Source organism: Melanerpes formicivorus, unplaced genomic scaffold (genome assembly GCF_026170545.1).
Source record: "Melanerpes formicivorus ecotype bairdi unplaced genomic scaffold, bMelFor1.0.p_v2 SCAF_8, whole genome shotgun sequence".
In the NCBI taxonomy this organism is placed as follows: Eukaryota; Metazoa; Chordata; class Aves; order Piciformes; family Picidae; genus Melanerpes; species Melanerpes formicivorus.
This window is the reverse complement of record NW_027142360.1, coordinates 12,550,961-12,570,346: the sequence shown is the minus strand read 5'-3', so window position 1 is coordinate 12,570,346 and position 19,386 is coordinate 12,550,961. Positions and strand designations below refer to the sequence as shown.

The window sequence follows — 19,386 nt, the reverse complement described above, 5'->3', positions numbered from 1 at the left end:
GACTTTAGCTAATTCAAGAGAGAGTACAGATAGAAATGGAACTGCACAGACTGCTGGTCCAATTCAAAGTCATTTTTTTGAGAAGTGTATGTTACAAAAAAGTGAAAATTACTCACTAATTTTGTACCTGACACGAAAAATTAAGTTAGAAATACAAACATCTTTGCCCCAATTCTTGCCTGGATGGTTTTAGTGTATAATTAATATGCAACCAAACTACAATTCTCATATGACATTTTGTAATTTGAAACCTTGTTTCTGTGCTGGAAAAATAAATCCTTTGACACATCAATGAGATTTACATATAGGTAAATACAAGTGTAATTGATAAACAGGGCAAATCTAACCACAGCATGTCTTAGTTTTATAAAATTAGGAATAAAAAGTGAAAAAAAAACAACCATTAAACATCTCAGAGACACAGAGAACACTGTTAGACAAAGGGACTAAGATCATTAACAGCAGTATCTTAGTGCGACATTGGTTATCTGTTTAGTTTATGAAAATATTTGTGGAGCTGTCAGGATCTTAGCTGGAACCAACTGTTAATCCAGAGTCTAGTACAAGGGACATTAATTAAACAGGAATTGGGTTTGGCAATTTGGGGCATAGCTTTAATTTTTAGTGAAAACCTGTAATAGAGAAATAGTTTGTTCCATATCTCACATCTAAATTATGCTGAGGGTTAGGATATGCTCCAGCCTCAGGGTTCCAGAACATTTTCATTTTCAAAAGCCAAGGCTACTGAAATTCTTGACACAGTACAAATGCATAACAAGTTCTTCACAGGCACACTTTGCTCTGTCAGTAAAACTCCTGTGGAAATAAATGATTCAGCTCCCAATAACTTTCACAGAACAATCTAAAGTTTCAACAAGCCATGTGGCAAGGGAGAACAAACAACCTCTTCTTTCAAATACCAAGAGAAAGATGCACATCCTGTACACTGCCACAACATATCTGTCTCCTTGACAATATCCTATGGGAGCATTCAAATCTATTTGAAGATAGAGTAGCTTCAGCTAACCATCCTCAGCTTCTGCCTACCCAGTTCCTGCTCAGCATCTAAGCAATTAGAAAAGACAAGACTTCCTCAGGCATCACACTTGCCATCTAAAAGGATATGCCTTCATGTTAATACCCAGACAAAAATAATTCCTCACAGCTGCTTGTGAAGAGCACCCTTATAATCCATATTTCAGTCCTAGCAAAGCAGTTTGCTATGTCCTTTGAGTAGGCAAGTTGTAATTTCTCAGTGCACAAGTAGAAAGACAATCTGAGTGTCTACAAACCCTGCAAACCCAGACTTATGTCTAAAATCTCCTATAATAAGAGTGCAGTGACTAAGACATAGCTGACAATTTTGCTGATCCTACATATATTGAAACAGGACAGAGTTCATTCTTTCAGATTGTAATAGCTCTGCATTGCTAACAACAGAGAGCCTTAGTTTGGTCAGTAAATCTGTATTAAAAGTGTGGACTTGTGTTCTGCTATTTTTTTCATGGCATTGGTAACAGTATGGCTCCACCACACTGCACCATAAGTGTCTACTGAGGAGTGCCAACAATGAAGATCCTTGATGCAGAGGAGCATGAAAGCTCCTCCTGTACATCTTCAGGAAGGTAGCAAGAAATACAAGCATGAGTTGCCTGATATTAACCTAGGCTACAAATTTAATGCCAGATCTTTCCTGCCACTTAGCCCTCAAAGAAGCAATCTTCATCACAGATGGTGCAATAAGGATGAGGAAGGAACATACACAATGCCCATTTTCTAATCTGAGTAGAAAACACAGCAATGAGATGGCTACATCCCTCATGCAACTGCAGAAAGAAAGGGTGAGCAATAATCCAACTTATGAATAGATTCTGTTCCTATTTAAAACTGTCTTTCATCTTCATGCAGTCCTTCAAAAGAGTGTTAATTTCCTTATCCAATAAAGTAATATTGAACAACAAACAGAATTTTAATCTCAGCAGCTCCAGCTGGGGGAAGTCGTTGCTGAGAACTCATCTTTATTTATGTGTTTGGTTGTTTGGTGTGGTTTTGTTCTGTTGTTACTTTTTTTTCTTAAAAGGAGGATAATAACCCAGTAGGGGGAAAAAAAAAATCTCTACAGATCAGATGCAAAATCTAGTACTACCAGATCCTGTAATTTTACCATGAGTCATATGTTTGTTCTTTTTGCTGCTGTTGTTCTATCCCCCGCCCTGTCCTTAACATCCCAGTTCTATGAATCAGGTAATGACAGCATCTAATATGTTGAAAGAAAGTGAGTTTCCACTCCTCATTCTGCTCTATCAAAGCATTCCTACATCTGCAAGGAATCAAGAACAACCAAAAAATTTTCTTTTGAAAAAGATATTTGGTGAGGGACTATCTACAGCAAGGCTGATCTGGGGATGGGTGTTAGGCTGGATGTTAGGAAGAAGTTCTTCATAGAAAGAGTTACTGGCAATTGGAATGGAATTCCCAGGGAGGTGGTGGAATCACCATCCCTGGAGGTGTTTAGGAGGAGACTTGATGGGGTGCTTGGTGCCATGGTTTAGTTGATTAGATGGTGTTGGATGATAGGTTGGACGTGATGATCTCGAAGGTCTCTTCCAACCTGGTTAATTCTATCCTATCCTATCCTATCCTATCCTATCCTATCCTATCCTATCCTATCCTATCCTATCCTATCCTATCCTATCCTATCCTATCCTATCCTATCCTATCCTATCCTATCCTATCCTATCATATCCTATCCTATCCTAATTCCCAAGGCTTGTATAGTTAAGAGGATATGTGATTCTCTATATATGACTCCTGGGGCTCAGGTGAGGCTGAGTCCAAATTGGATGTTTGCAGAAAGGTATCACAAAGGAGCCATCTAACGCTAGCTGAAACCTTAACACTGTGCAAAGTTTCTGTGTTGCTGTCTAGTATCTTATATACTAAGTGGTTTGTGCTTCCAGTGAGGAAAACCAGCAACCCTTACCGTGGTGATGAAGGCATAACTTAAAACCTATACTCTATTACCTTACATGTTAGAGTGTGAGAATTCCTTCACTTGTCTCTACTCCTTCTCCTTTCATATGTGTGTGATAAAAGGAGGGAAGGGGAAAAGCAAATCCCCCTTGCTGTAATAAACCAGATTAGTCTGATGGATCAGTTTTGCAGTCAGTTGTACTCAGTTTTATATACACCAGTTTCAAACAGCTGCAACAGTGTTTATCCAGCCATACCAGAATAGAACAGTAGGATTTATAACCCTTTTAAAATTAGCAGGTTGAAACAGGCAACTTGATTAACCAGTCTGCAGTAAGCCTTACACTTTGCAAAATAAACACACCAACTGGAACTATTCAGCCTGCTAACAAATATCCATACACCATAACATTTCATAAACAAGGAAAACGGTCATTTTTTTTTCTCCTTTGGCTCAAAAAGTAATCCACTTTTAAAGTGTGTTTACATTTTGAAGAGGTTCTTACAATGAGGCAGAGAGTGACTGGAGTTAAAGCTATAGCTAGAATGTGAATAATCAGCTGTCAATGATGTATTGTAATTCAGCACTAATCACAGCCTAAAACAAACAAACAAACAAACAAGCCATAAATAAGAGTAAACATTTCTAATACCATAAAAATTAGTGTAGGAATACATTTTCTTCTTCAGAAGTCAAGGGGAAAACAGGGACAATGATTACATCCTGCTCTTTCGAGGCATGTCTAGACAGATGGGCACAGAGATCTGAACTCCCTGCCCCTGCAAAGTCCCACTCTGTTCCAGGAGTCGTTAATGAAAGACTCACAGCTTGAGTGAACATTAGTTTTAGAAATGTTAGGGATATGCTTGAGCACAAGCCACTCACACATCCACAATTTAACACATTACACCACAAAGCTCTTTTGAATAACGTGGAACATTCATTTGTTCCTGATTATAAATACTTTTGCTTAGTAACAATGATTTGATGACTTCTGGCTGCTTTGGAATACAAAAAGTTTATTTTATGATGCTAGATCACCAGCAAAAAATATTAAAATAAATAAACGTGGCATCCTGTGTGCTTTCTTGCTCTCTGTCTGCTGGCAAGTGGCTCTACTGCAGATTGCTTTGGAGGGGGTTGTTACCTCTGTGTCAGCTCAGCAGTACTCTAACAGATCACTTGAAAGTCGGTGATACACAGTGTCCACCCATCCCGGGTTATCAACTCCCCTTTCTTCCCAGATTTAAGGGCTTGGGCAAAAGAAAAATGGTCACTTAGCTAGGGGCCCAATGTCAGTTCATAACACATAGAATGGCCCTAGTGAAACAGAGAGTAAAGAACCTTGTAATTCCTTGTATGTACCTCACAGCTATGTCACAATCAATACTGTATAATACAGATTCATTGTTCATCTCCAAAATTCATTTTGTCCCCCAAAGAATTATTTCATTCTCTTCATCTTTTTATCTTTTTTTTTTTTTCTTTAACTTTTTTTTTTTTTTCCTGACCTAAAGAACAAATAGAAGCCTTATGAAAAGCAAAAGAGGTCTATGAAAATTCCATCGCTTTTAAATTGCTCATCAGTGGCAGCCTGGATATATTTAAATTACAGTTCAGTGCATCAGGAATAAGGATACATAGTGTTTGTAGAGTTCTTGATCATGTCTATTCTCTTCCAACCTCCTACTCAATCTTCAAATAGAAATCCTGTATAGTAAATACAAACTGTATGAAAATCCAGTAAACAATGGCTTAAGCTTTACTACTGGTGATTCCCAAGAGCAAAATTGATTTGAAATATTTCATTTTCACCATGCTTAAAGCGCCTTAGCGCTCTCAGGAGCAACAAGTGATTGATCCGACATCACCAAGGTCTTTGGCCAGAGCAGCTGTCTTCTGCTCTGAAATGATTCCCTCTTCCCATTATGACAAGAGTGCCTTTACCCAAATGAACAACAGAGGACTCAATATGGAATTACACCAAAGATATATTTACTATTATGCAGACAACATGATCCTGCAGAGGTATGTCTACACTTGGAGATGAAAAGAAGGCTCAGAAGTGTGTGTAGGGCTTTCATTCTCCATGACCTCATAGCTCTCCATCCACACTAATATTTAGAGCTCAAATATCCACACTATACATAGAAAAAGCCATACTTCGCATATCCACTGATGCTGTTGGAGCATACCATGTTTTGCCCCACCACAGCCTTTCACTTAAACAAGTGTTTGGGTTTACACAGAGGCTGAGACTGAGCTCAGGCTCTCCTCTCTCAGAAAAAAAATCAGAGAATAACCTAAAATCAGAGCTGCTAACACCCCTGCAGGTAATCACTGTGGATGAAAGGAAGGTTTGAGAATGGCCTCATCCCCATAAATTTTTGATAGTGTAGGCATACCCTTTCAGAACATGTCTGATTTCTTTGCTTTAGATAGCTATCCACTTGGTATTTAAAGTGTTTCACAGAAGGTATAATTTTCCCATTCAGCCTCTCCCTTTGACAATGAATGGAAATCTATAGCATTCACAGAAAGGTTTAAGAAAATCCACTGCAGAGGTAGGTATACACAAGTGCACACACTTAGTAACAACCTGGAAATCTCCTTAGCTATATAACAGTAGTTCTTGTGCTTTAGTTCCCAAAGGAGAGATGATTTTCTCTTCAGTTGTGGAAGGTTTTTGGTTTTCTCCATGGGTAACTTCCTCCAAAGTGAGTGCAAACAATGCAGTCAGAAGAGCTCCAGAGGCAGACAGGGAAAATAACCTGGTAGCTGAGAAGAGTTTATTGGCTTCCGCTGCTTATGAACAGCTCAACAGCATGGAGTCCTCCAGGTTGGTGTATCTCTATAATCTTGACCCACCTGGAGATCCATGGTGTCGAACCATGAACTTATGAAGACAACATTGCCTCCAGTGGGTAGGGGAGCTCCTCTTCATCCTTATAGCGTTGAACAGTCCAGGAACTTCTGAATCTTTTACCCTTTCTTCTATGTCAGACAAGTGTACTTGTTTCTACCCCTTTTCCACCATTGTACAGGTTAATACACAAGGATGAGAAGTGACGCACACCTTTCATATCAGCATTTGATAGGTGGCAGTCACTCTATACCTTCCATGCTCAGTAGCTTCTGCATTGATTAGAATATTAAGGTGGAGAGTCTCAGCAGGAACTGCAAAGTTTCTGATTCCTTTCTTGTCCTAACCATGATTGAATGAGTTTGTTGGGCAACTGCTCTGTTTTGCAGGGATGGTGAAGGAAGAAATTATTACAACAGGCAGTTTTGGTAGGCCAAGAAAGTTTTATAAAATCAGATTTCCCAGTATTTCTCAAAAATGGACAGATTCTGGACTGTGTTTCCACATGGTAAACAATTCTCTCCAAGCCCAAGCTTAATACTTATGCCTAAGGAAGATTAGCTGCTATAGCAGAATGATGATGATATTCTGGTATCATTTCCTACCATTGCAAGTACAATGCCATGAACTGTTCTTTGTTTCCTTTTACTCTATACTTCACTTTTAGGCCTCTAATGAAATGTCTCTTACAACCTATGGCTATTATTTTCAAGCTTTCTGGCTCATCCATTTCTCTCCTATGGTTTGGTTTTGATGTATAAATAATAAATGGTCAGCATGAAGGATATAGGAGCTTTATGAAAAAAGATGTTTTAGGAAACCTTCTTCCTGTGAAGGTTTAGATAAATTGATTTAACTTAAAGAACAAATTTCAGCCGACTGCTTGACATTAATTAGTTCAGCTTTACAAAATGCCTGGAAGCTATTATATAAATTTTACAACAAAGTGTGCATTTTACAGCTGGGTGTGCTGAGGTCCATAGAAAGACTAAATGTCACATTACTATTTTATGCAAACACCTGACCAGTGTAATGACTAAGTTGTGTGGTGATACATCTTTTGCAAGAGCCTTTATCTTGCTCCACTGGGGAGTGATAGCAGGATACTTCGGACAAATAGGCATTTATTTTGGAACTCCTCTTCCCTACTGATTTGCAGCCTAGGTTTCTTAATTTTTCAGCAGCTCTTGCTTGCTTGTTGTTTCATTTTTAATTTATTTGTTTTGTTTTTAATAAGAGGAAGTAATGCACAAACAAAGCAACCCACAAAAACACAGTACCCCAAGGGATGATTGCTGGAGACTTCATGCCTTATAGCTATCTTTTGACATTATGGATACATGGGTGGAGAGGCAAACCTTGAGAGGTAGATTTAGGATAAATTGTGCAGCTGTACACAAACAAGTCAACTACACATAGAAAAGTAGTCTGTAGAAAGTCTTGCTGCCTGTAAGTTGGCAGGTAGGTTGGTCACTCATTTTTATGTGGCCCAAATAATCTTTTGAATTTTGGGGTTTTGTTGTTGTTGTTGTTGTTTTGTTTTGTTTATTGTGGGAAGAAAGCAGTAGTTATTCAATACTGATATATAATGACAATGCATGACAGCATTTCCTGGTGGGCAGGGACAAGATGGTGTTGGGTGATAGGTTGGACTCGATGATCTCGAAGGTCTTTTCCAACCTGGTTAATTCTGTATTCTGTACAAAATTCCTCATGCATGCCCTACCAAGCTGTCACAGGGAAGAAGCCACACTGCTTCAGCTCACTCTAATTTCAAGAAAAAAAGAAAATAAAAAGGAAAAGAAAAAGGAAAAAGGATCTGATAGATTTACTAAATTACAAAACCTTGTGTATCTGAAAGCTTCTTACAAGCCATCAGCAGCCCTTTGATTACTTTATTGTGTAATAGCACTGCAGATTCATTTTCTGCTTCAATTCCAAGCATGAATCTCAACAAAATGTTGCTAATGTCATAGGTATGAGAAGCTCTTCAAAGAATGAGGATAGGTAGCTACCATAAAGTACTAAGGAAAGTGAAAGACAGATCAAGAGTAAATGTTTTATCTCATCCTCCTGTGCTCTTTTCATTTTCCCTTAACTCTTCTGCCACTTTCATTGCTCTTGTAGGATGGTAAACCTATGCATCAAATATGCTGCAGTGCTGATTGACAGCAAGATACCAGAGTTCTGTGGAAAGGTAATTGATGTCGCATTTAGTTACTGTCCCTCATTATATTATCACTACAATAAAAAATTCCAGTGCACCACAAGGGATTGTTTCTTAAGAACTTCCTGACTGTCAGCCACAGAGCAGACTGATAAATGTATCAATAAAAATCTTGAAGTGTTCTTTCTTGAGAATGGAATACAGAAAATATTTAGACTTTGTTTGTTTGTATCAAACATTGGGACTGGGGATCTGCTCCAAGTTTTCTTTTGCATGCTTAATTATACATAGTTACTGCTGTCTGACTGAGTACTGTCCACTGTTAAGCAGAATTTGCTGCTATGGAGAAGGGTACAAAGATCTTTTGCAGATCTCAAATGGTAATCTAGTCTCTGCACTGTTCTCTCTCTTCATAAGGCAAAGAGAAATTTTAAGAGTCTAGTCCTTCCAAACCCTATGAATTCTGTTAGTGGTTTTTGGCTGAGAGAATTCAGATTTACTGTTATAATGATGCAAATTATTATTGCCTTCAAAGTATTAGACCTCAGCTGTATGTTACTGCAACCTATTTCATCGATTGGTTTGAAGTTACATGAAAGACTTTCCTCAAAGTAGATGTTCTTTTACTCCTCAGTTGTTCCTTTAAATGGCTCTGATTTGGGGTTTTTGTCTTTTAACATTACAATGTCTGGCTAAATCCGCCTCCAGAGACCACTGGTATCACCAACAGTTAATTACCAGTAATTGTGCTTGACTCAGGAGCCTCTTCTCTCAAATGCTAATGAGCTGGATTAAAGGAGATAGCGGACTGCTACACTCATATGACTTGGGTAATTAAATTCCAATATTTAAAATTCTACCTGGCATTGCAATGAATACCATACTCTAGTTTCTATCCATTGATAACATGTAACTCTGCTAAATACTCTGAACCAGATGGCATGTTTCAGCCCAGGAGCGTACTGGGCGCAGTGGAGTGGGGAGTGTTCAGTGCACCAAAGTTGATTCAATTGGTGATATATTTTATTACTCCCTTAATATGATAAATAATATGAAGATTTAAACCATTTCTAGTAGCAGTAGTAGCATATGACTAAACATAATGGAGAATCTAAGATGGTTTTTGCAAGTGTTGAGCCTTTACAGATCCAACTGAACGATATAAAATCTCAGAAAACCAGCCTCAAAGGCTTCCCCAAAATGCTACTGAAGACTCTTCTGTAATTATTACTAGTAACAGGAGGGAATTCAGCACAGACAAGATGAAAGTTCTGGTTAGGTGGCAATTTGTATAATCACTGTAAAAGTGAAAGTTCCTGGGTGGAAGTTATGCATATAAGATGAAAATCCTGCCCAGACAAGGCTTTCCTGCCTACAGAAAGTTACTAGTTAAAGGAACACGCCAGAGAAACTCATTAGTATTTGTTTAAAATTTTTATCAAGGTTGAACCTTAGCTTAAAGAACTTGAGTAAAAAATTTGCACTCATTTCTACGTAGCACTTGATCAGCTTGACAAAGGCTTGTTTTGTAGATCCAGCCTTCACACAAGACTAAAAAATTCCCTTGTCTCTAAGGAGCTCTGGAGATGTGACTCTGCTGGTTTGTTTTAATTTGGAGCAAGATGTTGTCTAATACTACCTGTCCACAAAGGCATAAGATAAAGGTTGCGACAACCAGAGGTGAAAGTGGATCTGCTCTGACCTCTGTGGAAACAAGATTTCACCCATGACAGCTGCTTGTGACTTGAGATTCCCACCTAAAGGGTAAAGCTAGGCAGAATTTATTTGATGTGAACTGTGTACTGTATACTATTGAACTAATGAATAGCTGCTGATGGATATTGTATCTAGAGGGCATTGCACTATGCTGAGTCATATAGTTTTTTGCAGTATGTCAAAAATGAAATGATTCTTCTAAGGGCCAGAAATTTCTGAGGACAAATAAAGACCAACATGCAGCTAAAATCTTTCTAAGGGACAGCACAATCCATCAATTCTTACATGATTTTGACATTATCCAATATCTTTGCAACTGACCATGCAAACTGCCTGTCCCCAAATATTGCCAAGCACCCTTTTCCATCAAACAGTTATAACCCATACTGAAATGATGAATGGTTTTCTGCAATTGCTTTAATTGTCTTATGAAACCAAGCAGCTATGTGGCAACATTGTGACAGAAACCAAGAGAAAAGAGAGGTCTGAAATAATTCGGTCCACACTGGGATGTGTAGTTGAAGACATCATCATCATGAAACAAAGCTGCATTAGACATATCCATGAAACGAGACAAGAGAATTTAGATCCTGAAAAGTTTTACACAGGACAGTATTCTAAAGCATTACTACCCTGATAGTTATCCACAGAAAATTCAAAGGATTCAGCCATTAGAGGAATATGTTTGCAAAATAGGAGACTACCTGCTTGTGCCTAAGAGACAATCCTACCCCAGCCCATGAGCAGTCAGTTCCTTTAAGGACATAAATCAGTCAACTCTTTGAAAAGAGCTCCTACCACAGGTATCATTATGTATTGAAAACAAAACCCTGCTGGAGGTCAGGTATAAAAACTGGCCTCTTTGATGACTTTACCTTTTTCTGTGAGACATGTGGGATGTTTAAACCTGGTCAAGTGGGACAAGGAACACCCTGCTGTCCCTTGCATTTTCAAGAAATTATCTTTCACATTAAGATTTTTAACTCCTTGTCAGCTCACTCCTCAGTGTTAGTAGTTTGCTTAATGCCAGAGAAGCAACCATATACGTAGGGGAAAATGTCCAGCAGAGTACAAGCCATTTTTTGCACTAAAAGGCTGAACTTCAGATTCCAGGTAGTCACATGATATTTTGACAAACTGTGTTCTATCCTCTACACTATCTAAAGCTGGTAGAATCATAACTGTGTTTTAGGTAGGGCATTGTTCTTCGCATGTAGAGGACACATTTTCAAAGGAACGTTAGAGTGGTCCCAGAACATCCAGGGTTTTCACAAGGGTCCTGACCTATTAAGACTCTATTTATAATCTTGTATTGTCTGTTAAGACTCTTTTGTAGAACAATATGATCTTGCCTGAAGAGCAATAGCTTAAACAGGAGGGTTTTGATTAATGGCTTTGAAGTTTTGTTTCTTATGCCACTTTTAATGTTAGTTTTTTTTGCTCCTTTTTTTTTGTTTTGTTTTGTTTTAGTTTGGTTTTGCTTATTTGTTTAACTAGGCACACAGTCATGATGGCAGAAAGAAACAAGTAATGGAAGAAGGTAAGCGAACACATACCACTCTCTTATCTCACAGCCTTGTGATTCTGCTGTAATGCAAAGTTCAGGAAACTAGGTTGATTTTCAGGGAGGTGTGCTGCTTTCCTAGTGTATGAAGTTTCCCATTTTCTCTAAGTCTGGTACACATAAGCAACAATCCCAGAAAGACCAATCCAAGGGGCAGCAGCCCTACCCAGTAAAAGCCATATGCTGCTTACTGCAGAATGCATTGAGTTAAAAATGGATGCGTAGAGTACAATGATCTTTTTTTCTCATTAATGTTTTTCTTTTGTTTTTCTTCATTCATAACAATTTTGTCTAAAAGGAAAAGACAGACAGCTAGACAAATGTCATAGTTAAAAGATAAACTGATTAAAATAGAAAAGATGGATAAAACAATTACATTTAAGGGCTGTGATGTGTTACAGGACAAAAGAAAAAAAAATACAATAGAATGAAATCTTGGAAGATGAGTTGTTTATTACTTTCTTCTTTCAGTAAGTAATGATTGTTCTTCCTACCAGATGAAACATTGTTTTCAAAGAACTGATTTTTACCAGTTAAATGGGTGGAAATCTGATTTCTTCTCTTAACAATGAAGCTCCCAAGAAATACTGCTTTGGAACGGGCAGCTGTGCATATCGGAGGAAACTGAGTAGAACAGCCTGGTAGAATACAGGATAACACCATGACATTCAGAATGCAACTTAGCTCAGTCTGTACCAGCATAGAAAACAGAGCAGATGTTCATTGCTTCTGCCACTGTCATGTTAATTCCTAGAAGAACTGCATTGCAGAGTTAGTTAATCAGTACTATGAAATATTTTGTGTTTTGTCAGAAAGCATCTTGGACAGCATGTGATCTCATGGTAATATCCTGCAACACGAGACTCCTTAAAGGTATTTTGATCAGCCTGGCTCTTGTGGGACTTTTTCTATCCCAGGCTTTGAGTAATTTTCTAGATTTATTTTTTTCTTTTCTAAAAAGCAGGATAACATGTTACACAGAAGTGCCATTTACCAGCTGCCAGGCACTTTCCCAGCATACTAAAACATCATTCTCCTTGGTAGAGAGCTCTCTGTAAATCTATGTAGGTATTTATATTGCCTGCAGACTTCAATTATCTTGTGAACTATTTTCCTTCTCCAATCAAGAGACCAAACTAATTCCTCAGTAGTTTCTGGCAAACTGGAAGACGTGTTTCAACTGTTCTTGGATGAAACGATTCTAGCTGCAAGCAGCCATGGGTGACACAAAGATTTTTATTCAAACATTACCATTAACAAGGAAAATTCTCCTTCTGAAGAACACCACTGAGTGAACAGCAAGCAGTGCATTAAGATTTATCTTATTACTTCCAAGTCTTCCAGGAGCTTCTTACTGAAGAACTTGAAGAGAATTCATACACATATGAAGAATAAAAATGAGAATAGAAAAGAATGAAACATGGGTTTCATGGTGTATTTTTTTTCCTTTGTTTTGCTTTTAAATCTGCTTATAAATACATAGGAAAAAAAATCTTTTGATGTAGAGAACCTTAAGATTACAACAGATAACAATGTAAAGAATATAAGCTGTGTTCTATTTTATTTCCAGTGAATCCTGAGTTTTGAGAATTTTTTTCTCCCTTTTGTGCATCTGTAAGATGCTTCTGTTCATCCTCAGGGGACCATGACTGGGGAGAAATCACCCAATGCCAGCTCTACTGCAGCACAGTCTGAGCAGTCAAGTCATTGATCTAAAGAGGTTAACACAGAAACACTCACAGTGACAACATCAGGTAAATATAATACATCTGTGCAGTCCAGAGAAATACCACAGACCCAAAAAGCTCTTCTGTAGTGGCTTAAATGAAACAGACACATGTATGCTCCCACTTCTGCTCTCAGCACTGGCTGCTCTTCAGGTTTCATGTTGAAGTGCTTATTATATGAGAACTTTGAAATCCCTCTGGCCTGCAAATGCCAGTTTGTCTAATTTAGTGTTCATTATAGTATTGCAATTGTGGCTACTGCTGGTAGGTTCTTCTCCTAGGCGTAAGGGTGCTGGGAGCAGACAGGAAAAGGTTGTCTGTCTGGCATCTGGTGCCCCTGAAATAATTGCTGTTGCAGGTAGATGACAATGTGACAGAGACAGATTGTTTTTATTTTCTTCTTACATCCAGATATTTCTGAGAGAAATACAAGTGCAAGTACTTGGACAGAAGCTGCAACAGCAGCACAACTTCTATTGTACAAACAGTGGAATGAGTCTGCTCCAAGTACTGTGGAGGTTAGTAATGTCAATGGTTTTGAGGCTGGATTCTCTTTAGCATTGTCAGCCTGTGGGTATGACATAAAGGCATGGTACAAAATGTACAGAGCTAGTGCAGCTTTGCCGGAAACAAAGATATAGATCATCCTGGGAAAGGTCTGTTTCAGTCACCCTGTGTGACAGGAGTTGGATTACTGAAACTCTCAGTGCTGGTAGAAAAATGGGAGAGCCAGAAAATGAAAATGAAGTTTCTATTGTACTTTCAGGAACATACACTAAAAGTAAAATAAACAACAAGTCCTAGATTTGTATAACAAATTCTTGCTACTTCACTTGGTTGTAGGATTCCCTCTGACACTCACTGCAAAGAATCAGAGGACAGAAATATGCCACTTCATTCACTCTGCAAAATCACTACAGATGAATGTACATTTATAGGCAAGCTCTGGTAAATTTCTTGAAGAAGCAGATTTGATTGTGTTAGGGTTTCTCCCCTCCATCTCCCTCTTACCTAATATTCCAGAGCCAGTGAGACAGCAGAAACCCTAAACCAGTAACATTATGGGGATGGCTGTGGTTTTCATGCAGCCAAAAAAAAGTGTTGTCTCAACATTATTCTCTCCACCTCTGTTGCCTATCCTGTCTTTTGCAATGGACTGGATAATATTTCTAATATCTGCTAATATTTCTTGTAAGCCAGCATTTTGTTTCATGATGTCTTATTTCTCACTGACCAAATGAAAAATCCCCCCAGACATTTCAATCCCATTATCTCCTGAGGTATCTATGTCCTTATTATCTTATTTTTGCCTCCAGTAATTTGGTTTGGCATTGTATTTGGTTTCTTCACATATACCTTGCTCATACACCTGCTGAGCTGGCATTGTCCTCTCTCAAAACAATATTAAACTTCAATGAATTGGCCAAAAATGCATTGTTGTGAATTTCTAATGAAGCAATTAGTTGCAGTTTTGTTTCACAGTATCACAGTATCACCAAGTTTGGAAGGGACCTCAAAGATCATCAAGTCCAACCCATCACCACAGACCTCATGACTGGTTTGGTTTGTTTTTCCCAATCCAGGCAGATATATTCTGATAGAATTTTCAGCTAATAGGAAATAAAATATTTTACTGAAGGGAAATCTTTAATAAGTATATTAAAGTAATAACTTTTTTTGAGCTCCTGTATTTCTTTGGCATTCACTTTTTGAAATACAAATAAATGGCACTTTGAGCTGTTTAATTTTTATCTTCCTCTCCTATTAGGAGTGTTTTAGTGCTTACACATTGCAAATTACTATATCTGAAAAGCAGTGTAGCCCCACTGCTCTAAAATACTTCCTTTCATTAGCGACAGCAATAATTCTGTAACACACATACTAATAAGGAAGTTCAATGCATAAAGAAACATAATGAAAAATGAAAGAAGCAAACTGTTTAAAAAAAGGCTGAGTCTGAAATGGAAAGTTCCACTGTGGTGCCAGCTCTGTCTTAAAAATTATTTAGGAGGTATCAACAGAAAGGGTTAAAAGGTTACTTAAAATGGTAATATTCAGTCCTAAATCTGAACATTCAGTAGGGGTAAACAGAGATGAAACATTATTCTTTCATTCCATGTAGAAAGTGAAAACATATCTTGGGTGAGAAACAGGTAAATGAAACAAATTTGATTAGTTTTTGGTTTTTTTTACTCCCATTGTTGCCATGAGCTTCCAATTTAGCCTGGTCCAGCACAATCAGTGACTTTTTAGCCTAGAACAACACCGTGGCATTTCATTATACTAGGAAAATAAGATTATTTTGGTCTCCAACAGCCTTTTGTAAAACAAAGTGAACGTTTCATCTCCCAAGACTAGCTATGCACTAAAACTGTTATGATTAATGGGACCAGTAGTGATGCAGTGACACCAATGCCTAACTAAAACTAACCAGTTTGTTCACTACCAGCTTTTACAGTGAGCCAATATTGGATACTAGTACATTTTCTTAAACTTTGCTTGTATATGTACACTTAGGTTATGCATATTCTAAAAATACTAATTCCTGTGCCATGCCATTAGTAGCTGTCCTCTGCAGAGTTACAACACAGGTAGGAAGTCAGAGATGGATCACTCCCTCACTGTTTGGTGACAGTCACTATTCATGCAAAGAAAGCTGCTCCTTCCCAGTTAAAGAATCCAATTCTGCAGTACTCAGTTAAACAAACCACTGTTAGTCATGCAGATCTCCTACCCAGGGACCGCTTGTCAGAGTGACGGTTCCAAAACTCTGTCAACAGGAGAAAAACACCCACTCTACCTCAGGCTAAGGACACTGAGGCTGCTTTAAAGACTGCAGGACTCAAAAAGAATAACCTGAAGCACTTTGCTATTTCCAGAGCACAGGGAGAATAAGTCTTCCCACTACTTCGTGAGTTATCTTGCAAATATTGCTACAGTTACCACCAATTGCAACTTCCAAAGAACATGCCCAGGTATACCATACTGGCTCTATAGATAGTAGGTCTAACAATTACAGCTATTGTTAATATAAAGATCAGGTATTATTTTATACAAAGAGATTTTTTTTCCCCCCAGAGCAAAAATTAGTATGCTGCTCCCAGTGAAGGCTCTTACCAGAAAAAGAGACAGCATTCAGGCATCACTCCCCTTTACCAATTTTTGGTCCAGGTATTTTTCTACAACTCTCTTGAAATCTGAAACTCCCAACAACATGGTGTTGAAACCCTTTCGTTCTTAAAAACTTGATATTATGGAATTCCTGGGAAGAAATCTGCATGGGCTTGGGTTTGTTTGTTTCTTTGTTTTCTAAACTGCTGAGTGAATTCCTTAAAGGTATCTTTAAACATTCAGTGCTGGAGTATTTTGACCAGTTATGTGATTTATTGTTGATGTTTGAACCTGACACATATCAAGGAAGCAGTTTACATTGAGAGTGCACCCCATGGAAGTCCCACCAGTCTGCCTTTTGACATGGTAGAGTTAATTCCCTCTCAGTCGCAGCTCAGCGTGGACCAGTAAGAGCTCCTGTGTAGCCCTCAACCTCTTTCCTGCTGCTTTACAATAAAGATATCACAAGTACAAAATTATATTTCACTTGAAAAATGTGAAGACCTGTAAACATTAAATGTGAGTACAGTGAGGAGATTTACAAAGTAAGTGGATAGATGGCATTTATTTCAGATAAAGCTCTGCATCAGTCAGGAGCTGGAAAATAAAACCAGCTTGTGACAGGCAATAACCTGTTCCGATGGTACAATGGCCCTCACAGTGAAGCTGCAATCACTCTTCTGATCTCCTGTGGTCTTGTTTCTTTCTTTTTCCTTCTTGAAGAACTGGCACTTCCAATCTATTCTAATTTTCCTGATTCTAGGCTTTGATTTATACTGCTCTGGCTATTGTGCACCCTGTCAGAGGAAGGAGAAGTTCAGGTTTCGAGGTGGAGGGAGAGGTGGCACTGACATGAGAGTGAGTAAGAACAGAGAACAATACCAGGAATTAAATGATTCTGATGGATGTTTTAGCCAGTCTCACTCTGTAATTGCACACAGTATTTCCATTCAGTCCTGGCTGATGTGAACAAATACCCTACCTTCTCCAAAATAAATAAAAATTAAAATAAAAAAAAAGCTCCATGTGAAAATGGTGCTGAACTCAGAGTCAGGACATCTGGACTCCGGTCCCACTGGCATTAAGATGATACTAGACAGAAACCACTTACACTTTCTTCTGCCTTTGTTTACTCTGATGCAGAGAAATGGATTTTTATAAGCTCTGCTTTGCTAACAAAGTGTGCCCGATGAAGAATAGACACTTTAAATGTCAAATCTCAAAGAGGTTTTCTCTAGCTGTGTTAGTTAAGAAACTTCTGTGTCCATTTACAGGTCCCTGGTGTCCTTCACATATTCCATAGTCTTTTTCATCATTGCTTTTTGTGTCTGTGACATTTTCATAATGTAGGACATCACTGATACCACTACCTAAGAGTACAGTAATCATACATGCTGACATACAGTAACCATTGATATTTCATTCTTCATGGGAAAATCATACACTTCGATCATCAATCAACAACCTTTCTTAAATGAAGGATACTTCTTAGAACTCTGACTTGGTAATCAGCATAAAACCAATCAAATAAGAACTAATACCACTAATAATTTTAATTGTAGGTGGCATAACTATTAGTTCACCTGGAGGTGGTGCTTATGTCCAAGTGTCTGACCAATACTTCTTAAAAACGCATTGATCAGACACATTGATTAGCTCAGTAACTGTCCAGAGTCTGCCGCCTAATAGCATGAAAATCACGGAGTAAAATATCACTTCCAAACAGAACAAGAGGACACAGCCTCAAGCTGCACCAGGGGAGGTTTAGGCTGGATGTTAGGAAGAAGTTTTTCATAGAAAAAGTGATTGGCCATTGGAATGGGCTGCCCAGGGAGGTGGTGGAGTCACCATCACTGGAGGTGTTTAGGAAGAGACTGGATGGGGTGCTTAGTGCCATGGTTTAGTTGACTAGATAGTGTTGGATGATGGGTTGGACACGATGATCTTGAAGGTCTCTTTCAACCTGGTCTGGTCTGGTCTATTCTATTCTATTCTATCTTAAATGTGCTGTCCCTCTATTTTCAGCATGCATGAGGAAGTTGCAAGTGTGGAAGAAGAGATGCTAGGAAATGTGAATGAGACATTATGCAAGATTTTGCAGTCTTTACTCAGACTAGATACTGTATAATTCTATTAGTATTTTGTGCCAGACCTGGGGACTGTCACTAACAGTATGTGGCATTTTATATGACAAATATTTGGGGGGCATTTCAACAGTGATGTATTACTCAAAGTGGACTGCAGAGCAGTAGCATCTGTCCTATAGTGAACAAGAGACAAGAAGTGGTATAAAAAAAGGCAGTATTAAACCAATAAAAGTCACTTAATTCTGGAACATCTTAGCTTGCTTTGTAGGTCCAAAGAATCCAAGAAAGATGATGATGTTAAAGTGAAGGAAATTACAAGACAAAAATTAACTTTCCAGGGAAGCCAGACCTGTCTTGGGATCATAGAGTTTCCCATGGGAAACACACAGGCTTATAGTTTTTCAGTGGATTGAACTCTGTGATGCTGCCAGGTGGAGGAAACGCAATGCAATTTCTATCCCACGTGGCAGCAGTCCTAGTGTAAGCAATGTAAATGTCCCAAAGGTACTTTCTAGTACTGACCACCATTGTCCCAAGGATAGCTACACCATGTACCCACACTTGGCCTTGATGCTTCTTTAAAGGTACTTGCCTTTCCCTTTAAAAAGACAAGTGAACGATGCAAAATAATGTCTGGTCTAGTCTTAAACTGTAACATAGCAGCATTATGTTCAGAGGTATTGAACCAAAAGATCCTGCTGCAATCCATCACTGAGAACTAGCTGAGGCATGGAGTCAGCCACCAGAGATTCACAATAGTTGTCTGATGTGGGAAAAGGGGCAATAAATACAGCCCCTGCTGAATGGCCCACCCCTCTGGTATTGTCTTTTCTGCAATATCTTTCTGGTTTGGCATCTGTCCCCTTAGCTATGCTGTTCTTAGCCCTTCTTAAAGCAAAAATGAATGGCTGCTGGCTAGTCTGTCCCACCATCTAGAGCACCTTCAGCTTTTCCTTACAAGCATCAGATCATTAAATTAAAGGTAGAAAGCTATGTCACACGACTTAAGTAAAAAGTCACATGCAAAAATACCCCACAAATTCTCAATGCGGAACAGGAAAACCTTAGAAGAATCTTTTGGCCTTGACATGATCACTGAAACTATTAATCAAGCTGCTAAGCTTAGCCAGCACACTTGCAGACAGACAATTCAAAATACAGGGGGAAAATATCCAGT

At 38.5% G+C, this 19,386-nt stretch overlaps 1 protein-coding gene and 1 long non-coding RNA gene across 2 annotated transcripts in view; one reads left to right on the top strand and one right to left on the bottom strand.

Annotated features, from left to right (window-relative positions):
• The window catches only part of CHRM2 (cholinergic receptor muscarinic 2), a 93,842-nt gene that overhangs the window by 56,865 nt on the left and 17,591 nt on the right, over positions 1–19,386 (bottom strand). The gene's annotated exons all lie outside the window — the stretch shown is intronic.
• Positions 9,591–12,665, top strand: LOC137442722 (uncharacterized). Its single transcript, XR_010987754.1, has 3 exons — positions 9,591–9,768; positions 11,191–11,260; positions 12,097–12,665. It is a non-coding gene; the product is annotated as an uncharacterized lncRNA (long non-coding RNA).